At 33.2% G+C, this 8,154-nt stretch overlaps 1 long non-coding RNA gene across 1 annotated transcript; it reads right to left on the reverse strand.

Moving 5' to 3' along the window:
- Positions 1–841: 841 nt before the first annotated feature.
- LOC127843093 (uncharacterized) lies at positions 842–2,308 on the reverse strand. Its single transcript, XR_008032082.1, has 3 exons — positions 2,117–2,308; positions 1,414–1,496; positions 842–1,111 (listed from the first exon to the last, which is right to left on the reverse strand). It is a non-coding gene; the product is annotated as an uncharacterized LOC127843093 (long non-coding RNA).
- Positions 2,309–8,154: the final 5,846 nt, after the last annotated feature.

Genomic DNA, 8,154 nt, shown 5'->3' on the forward strand with positions numbered 1-8,154 from the left:
AGTTCATATATCAGTCATGTGTGGAGGCTACTTAGACTTAAGTACAATGTTTTGTTTTATTGTAAAACTGAATAAGATTTAACAAAACAAACAATTTGATACCAATATGTATTACATTTAATCCGCAAACAACAACAAAAACAGAAAAAAAGGTATTTTACAAATATTAAGAATGAATAAGTACATTCTGATGACGTCATGTAACAAACGGACTACTTTTTTTGACACGCCTTCATATGCAAACATCAAAGGTCAAAGGTTATGTCAAAAGTTCAGCACTTAATATAAACAGACCAAACAAATAAAACAAACAATAAAAAAGCAGTAAAAATAGTAAAAAATAAAATAGTAACACACTTCACAATAAAACCCAATGTAATATGCATTAAATAATGAAATAATTTTAAAAATAAATTATTATTAAGGTTACATTTGTCGTCTTCTACAGTTTACCAATTTTGCCACATGAATTGTGTTTGATAAGGCTCGTTAAAAGCTAATTTCTTTTGAAAATAAGGACTTAAACGTAAAAAACATATATAAATACAACAAATAAACATTACCATGTCAGACTTTGTGGATGGAGGTAAGTTTGACATTGTTTGGGACGGTTTAATGGAGGAAGTTGTTATGTCTGAGGAAGACTTTGCCAATCAGTTTGGAATAAATCCGAGTGTGTTTAATGAACCATTTGATGAAATCACGAATCCAAATGTCAATTTAAATAACAGTTATTTACAATCCCTTACTGAAACAAAATCAAAAACTGAGAACAGTGAAAACATAGAAATAACAACCGAAGATGTACAGAAATTAATTAAAGCCGAAGATAACAAAAACACTATCCGGAAAACACTGGCAGATGTCAGTCGATTTCAAAAATGTCTTGCCAAGAAAGGCAAAACGAAGGCAATCCACAATTTATCAGTCGACCATCTAGATGAATATCTTGCCACATATCTGCTCTCCATTCGCAAGAATGATGATGATGAATACGAGCCTGTCACATTGCGTAGCATCGTGGGAAGCACTGACGGAAACTTCAAAGAGCAAAGTACCCATACTCTATCTTCCGGAGCAGTGGTCCAGATTTTCCCTCACACGTGACTGCCTGAAAGCAAAGCAAAAAAATCTGTAAAAAACAAGGAAAATGTATTTTCAATCACTGTTTAATCACGGCAGAAACTTGGTGAAAAAAAATTGCCAAGATGTTGAAAAACTATGGCAATCGAGGCCGGTTTTGAAAAAACAAAAAACATAAGTAATCATTCTGCTAGAAAACACCTTTTTCAAAAACTAAGGGATTCCAATATCGCACCCACCGAAATCATGCAAATAACAGGACACAAAAACGTACAGTCAATAACCAATTACAGTGAAATTTCCGAACAAACACAAAAAAGATGTTCAAACCTTTTGGCAACATGTTCTACTGCAACTCCATCTGTTTCATGCACTTCTGTCAACACTTCCGAAATGAACATTTCTCTCCCCACCTAGTTGCAATAATTCAACTCTCAGCTTTATAACCCAATGGTTAGCTGATAGTTGCAATGCGCCGGCTCTTGCCCTTGGGTGCAAAATTTAATCAACAATGCAATGGTTAAGGAACACTGAAACTGCAAGATCTTTTCAACGTTTACCTGTCTAAACCACGAACTCATACGAATGGTACCATTTAAACAATAAATAATTGCGTTTTATTGACTTAGTTTTGCTTTCGTATCCGCCATATTGGAAAATTGACCCAATATTGGTTAGGTTGCATTACACCAATATTTTGCAGATGTGTTATTCGATACAGAATACACTGTTTCAAATTTAAACATAAAACATGTCAGCGAGGAAAGTGTGTTGAAACATCGTCGTATTTTTATAGGGTGCATGCAAAGGATAACATCCGTAGGTTGCCATTCAGGTAAATTTAACATGTTTATGAAGTTTATTCATTATTTTCCTTAATTTGTCTCGAACGACGTCTGTTTAGTGAAGCGCGCGGATTCTCTGCGCTGAACTGCACCCATGTTTATGAAGGGGTGCATATGAACTGCCAGAGCCGCCATAGCAAAAATTTTCAAAGGCTCTGGCAGTCCGTTTATATGGACTATCTCCCCACCCACCCGGCAGTTTCACAAGCACAGTTTCCTGGCCAAAATCCAATAAATGACATGTTTTTTGGAGCTGTACTTAACGTGCAGAACCTCAATATCTACGAACAACCACCACAGTAAATTATACGCGCAGTATATATTCCAAATTCTAATAAAAACATCATTCAATTTTTTACACGTGTTGACACACTGCGAAGACGTGAACGACTGCACTGGCCTTGACATGTTACAACGGTTATCAAGTTTTGCCTTTAAAATGTATAATATATGCTTTCATTTTGTGTAATAAAGTATTGCTGCTTAAAGTTTTGTTGCAAAATTAAAGAAGAAAGAGAAAGAAACAGCGTTATTAAATTACATTAAATGGCGCTACTTTTCGTGTTGAGGAACCATGCAATTTTAAGAAAGATTCATACGCGATAAACGAATGCAGCGGCTCCAGGGCGTAGCGATTATTTTTCATTATATCTTGAAAAACTGGGTAAGTGGTGTCAGTGGTATGATAAACAGAAAGACAGGTTACTGCCTGATCGTTTTGTAATATATCAGGCTCGGCACGAATAAAATAACGGCTCGGCAAGCCTCGCCGTTATTTTTTTCTAAGCCTCGCCTGATATATTACAAAACGATCAGGCAGTAACCTGTTATTCTCTATATATTCCACTGCATGATATGTTGTAGTTTGTTGGTGCACACATTAATTCGTTGATTCCTTTTTTAGAGACAAAAACACATTTTATTTGATTTAAAATGTGCTGATGAGTTTGCGTTAAATTTATGTATCCGTCAACTCACGAACTGAAATAATTATATTAGAGTAAATACCGAACACAAGTACCACAGTTGCACAGATAACACACCGTCCTTGTAATTGCAAATAAAGCAGGGCCTCACAAAATGTGTCGAAGTTAAATTTGCATGGGAAGATTATTTATGTAATTAGTAATACGGATATACTTGATAATATCAGGTTTATAGTCTCCTGAAAATTACTTACACTGATCATTGTTGGCATTATTTTCCATATACAATAACATATGGGAACATGATGTTTCAATTAAAACAGTTAATCAGTAATGAAGCGTATGCTGTTATTTCTTTATTAATGATGATAACATATACGATATAAACTTACCTTTTCGCTCTGCTGTTTTTCGAGAACAGTCGGAAATGAAGAACTGGATATTGTATTGTTCTGTTAAATGGCAGTAAAAGGTGATAAAAAATATAATAACCTGTTAGAAATAAAACGACGCGATACAATACACGCTAACCTTATTTCGGGTTTGCAGCAAGTAGACAGTAAATGATTTATTGCCGTGGACGACATTGATATCGCAAACACCTTCCTCGTTTTTCGTTCAGTCATGTTCGTGTTCGTGTGTATCGCTTGATCAATATGGTTAGAAAATATGAGGTAAAGGTGTGTAATGTATTCTTGAATATTGTACACAATTGCGACATTCAGGTGCAAGTCTTTAATTTTAAAGACAAAGTACACCAAAACACAAAAGTAACAGTATTTACTTGGTATAAAAAGTAAAGAACAGTATTTGTTACATAAAAATAAATGTGAATGTAAAAAGCATTAAATACTGCTGGTGCTAGAAACCGCTTGAAATAAATGAAATACATACTTATTTTTTTCTTGTAACGAATGTAGCTTACTTACATATATTTACATGTTTCGTGGGGTATCACCTGTTTTGCGTGCATATGAAACTATGTAATAAATGGTAACACAATCTTTATTATTTTACTGATTCAGCAGGTTTTCTTAAGATTTTGTTGAAGCAATTTTAGAGAAAATGGAAATGAATATTATTGTGTTCTTGTAAAATAATGCATTATCTGGTTAATAGACGTATTGTTATTTAAATCAATCTCATTCGAACAACGTAGCGTTAGTATTCATACGAATCCGTGAAGAGAATACGAAATATTCAGGAACGTAAATATGGATTTACAACTTCAATTTTGATTAAATAGGAAATGAAAGAGTATTAAATAGATTGCTTTTAGAGCACGATACAAATACAGAGAACCTAACAGCACGATCTAAACATGATAGCTGCGCAATACATTTCTTTTTTTACCAATACTATCTGTCTTAAATTGTATATAATTTGATGCGCTTTCAGGATGTTAGTTATTCCCATTTGTTCCATATAACATTATCCCTTGTGCGAATTACATCAAAGGCTGACGCACAAAAATCGTAAGCATTTCTGGGAACAAAATACACTAAGCTGATCGATAATGTTATTAATGTGTTAAGCTAAAACATTTGACACGAATAAATACATTACTCAGAAGTTATACATTCTAATTGTAGAGCTTCAATTTGTGTTCAAAGAGGATGGGCTGTGTATGCGATACTATCAGCCTTCATCTTTGAACAATCGGCTTAATTCTTACGCTTTTATGGAATTTTCCATTTATAAGAAGGCTATCCTAAATAGGACTGAAGGTCTACTTAATCATTCAGCTGGGTTAGACTGATATTTGCAAAATGTAATGCAATGCAATGTCTTGTTACAATATTAAAATACACAATAGCATATCGCAATGACACGTGTATGCATATTGTTATTATTTATACTGCTAGTTATGTTATTAAAAAGACTGAAATGTAATTAAGCGACCAGCGGATGGAATGTCTTACAAATTGAAATATTTTCAACGGGTAATACAGGACCGCTTACTCTTTGAATTCGTAAAGCCGAAAGCAAGTAATGTTTTCAAAAGAGTAATTAGCCTTCAACGATAATGTTAATATGTATAAGGCTGTAAGGCTGCTAAAGACTTAATATGCTATGTGTTCTAATTGCTTCTCACCTTGATACCCTGATACTGTCAAGAATTCCAAAGAATAACACTAATTATGATCTTACTTAAAGGATCGATATAAGAAAACTCAACATACCCAAAGTAAATTGAACCTTACCATATAACAAATACATTTATATTGGTATGTAATCTAAGAGGCACTAGATCTTTTGGAAAAAGATTACAACGATAAATGTATTAAATTTAATAATGCCGCCTGAGTCCGCTTTAAAATTTGACATACTCGATTGTGTAATATGATATTGCTTTCACCATCAATTCGCAAAACAGAAATGTCATAATCATTCAAACTTTCATAACAGATTTAACCAGCATTAGTAATAGTCGACATATGACACCATTAGTGCTACAAGTAGCATTGATTAAACAAATAATTTAAAAGTGTGCCTGACATTATATGTTAACCCTTAAAAAACATTATACACTAGTTATTACCCTAAAAACACGTGTATTCTATATTTGATAATATCGTAACCAACTCAAAAACAATAGGGCTTGAGAAAAATATACTGTGTTATTCATTTTAGTTTAAACATTTAAGTAAGCTATACAAATATTTTGTTACGGTCTATGAATTAAAAATGTATACATCGTGCCATCGGTAACCTGTATTGGACTCGAGTTCGTGACCTTTCATAACAAAACTTGATGATCTGTCACAGGGCAATTCAGACTCTTTAACTTAAGTTAGATCTTAAGGTAATGTATACAACTTGTTACTAATAACCATAATTTAGATTGCATTAGTACTTTGCCATGAATGCGCCATCTGCGTTACAGCCTGTGAAACTGTTAAAATAGCATATATCTCTCTGTGATGTCGTAAACAACGTAAAACGCAATGTTACAGTAAATCAAATACAAACAAGCCTTATTTGATTACAGTTGACAAATACAATTATTATGATGATGTTTTATGTATTTGTCATTTTGTTCATATGAAAAGAAACGATTTCCTATGAGGCACTGTCTTCACAAGTACAGCTTTACAAGATGTTTCTGTCCTGAAGTAGTTTTTGTTATATAACACCCTAGTTAAATAAGCACATATCTCTATGTCAAGTCGTAAACAACTTACAATACAATGTTACAGTAAATTAAATACAAACAAGCCTTATTAGATTACAGTTGACAAATACAATTATAATGATGATTTTTTATGTATTTGTATTTATTTTTTTCATATGAAATGAAACGATTTCCTATGAGGCACTGTCTTCACAAGTACAGCTTTACAAGATCTTTCTGTCAGCAAATAGATTGTGTTTTGTTATATAATACCCTAGTCTTATCATGGTGTTTTGAAGTACTGGCTTTTTGTCAAATTTGTCACAGAAATATGCTCATACGCGAACGGTCCGATAGCTTGAAGTTCACCATAATATTATTATGCTGTCACAAATGTCAATATAGAAAATGAGAGCAATATCATTTGTATTGATTATTAACACTCAGATTTCTTATTCAATCAAATGTTGCAAATTTATCTTCTTCATCATAAAGTGTTTTTTGCATTTCGCAAGTAATTTGATAAAAAGCAGGAAACTAGTAGTATTTAACCATGGTTATATGGTATATATGGTCTCATATTTCTTTCATTTTAATGATCCATTCGTGTGTTACATACACTTTTAAAATTGTAAGACGTGTTAATTAAAATTAACTACGACTTAATTGCAACGTTGTACCACCCGTAAGAGACATACGAATCTTCATTTGATATTCCTCTATGGCCACTCAAACGATTTTTACTGGATAACAACAATATGCATACACATCTTTTTTAGATAATCATTTACGTACAAGTAAGTTCTTCAAAGTGCAAGCCTGACAATCTCACGATATCTAAAATATGTATGCACCCCACTAGTCCGTCTCTTTGCATTGCTTCATGGGATACTATCAAGGTTTTACCATTGTATTTTAGAATCCCCTTGACACAATAAATATTTTGCTGCAGGACTTGATAAAATCGTTTGGGTGTGTCGGAAAATTAAAAAAAAAGAAAATTATACATATATCGTACAATAAAACCTATTGAGCTATAGTCACGGTTCACCTATCATTTTCTTCAACCACAGTTTGCTTTAAGAGAAAAAAGAGAATATTACGCAGTGTAATATTTCTGTCAAATCGGGAAACGTTATTAATTACTACTGCCTACAGTTTTTATGTCAGTGGAAAACACGTCTAGATAAATAGAACCATTATTAAACGCAACTGTCATTGATGATTCTTAAAAGAACGAAAACTGTTTCTGCAAATTGGTGATTTATTTCATGACAATTCTTGGCAATCAAGCAGACGTTAGACACATGTTATATGTGTCTCTCGCCTTCATTTGCAATTGATGAATTGAGTCAAAAGACATAAGCATTTATTATGGTATTTTACGAAATCGTCCAACCCCGTTTAGTAGCTTAGACGCTAGGCATTTATCTCTTCCATAGCCACACATGACTTTTTTCAACCTTTGTATTCACTATTACCGTTACACAATGTTCACTAGATGCATGAATCTTTTATATATCCGTTTATAGTTTTGATAGTTATTTAATAATATTATACGTTTCTATTGTGATAAGCTTGAAGCTAATTGTGCACACTTGTTTTTAGCAACGAATGGAACACTGGGCTTCATGCATGTGCGTAAAGAGCTGTCCACAATGGATTAGGCTGTTCGGGCCACAAAGGCTAATCAGAGACGACACTTTCCAACAAAACTGGATTTTCTCTAAGTCCACGTGTTTTTCCAGAGCGCGGCTCTTTTTGCACCTTATATTGAATGGTACGTCTATTATTAAAGTAAGCTTTAAATTGAATCACTATTTCAATATATTGTTACTGATCATTGAATGCTTATCAAAACGTTTTCATTTTAAACGTAACCCAGGGATATCACACCACTCTGCACAAAATGACAAAACGTAACACAACAATAATAAATCAAAGTACTGGCAGTACTGGTGTGACGATGCTTTTGAAGAGGATGGATATAAAACATCAATTCAAGTTTATCTATATCACCACAATTGTGTATGTTGATACGAACATTTGGGTACGATAAAAAAATTGGGTACGAAAATTTTGGGTACGAAAAAAAATTTGGTACGAAAAGAATTTGCGTGCGAAACATTATTGGTACGAAAAAAAGTTTAGGGGTACGGGGAAGTAGTACCCGTGGGTAACTTGA

This window comes from Dreissena polymorpha, chromosome 8, assembly GCF_020536995.1.
Source record: "Dreissena polymorpha isolate Duluth1 chromosome 8, UMN_Dpol_1.0, whole genome shotgun sequence".
Classification (NCBI taxonomy): Eukaryota; Metazoa; Mollusca; class Bivalvia; order Myida; family Dreissenidae; genus Dreissena; species Dreissena polymorpha.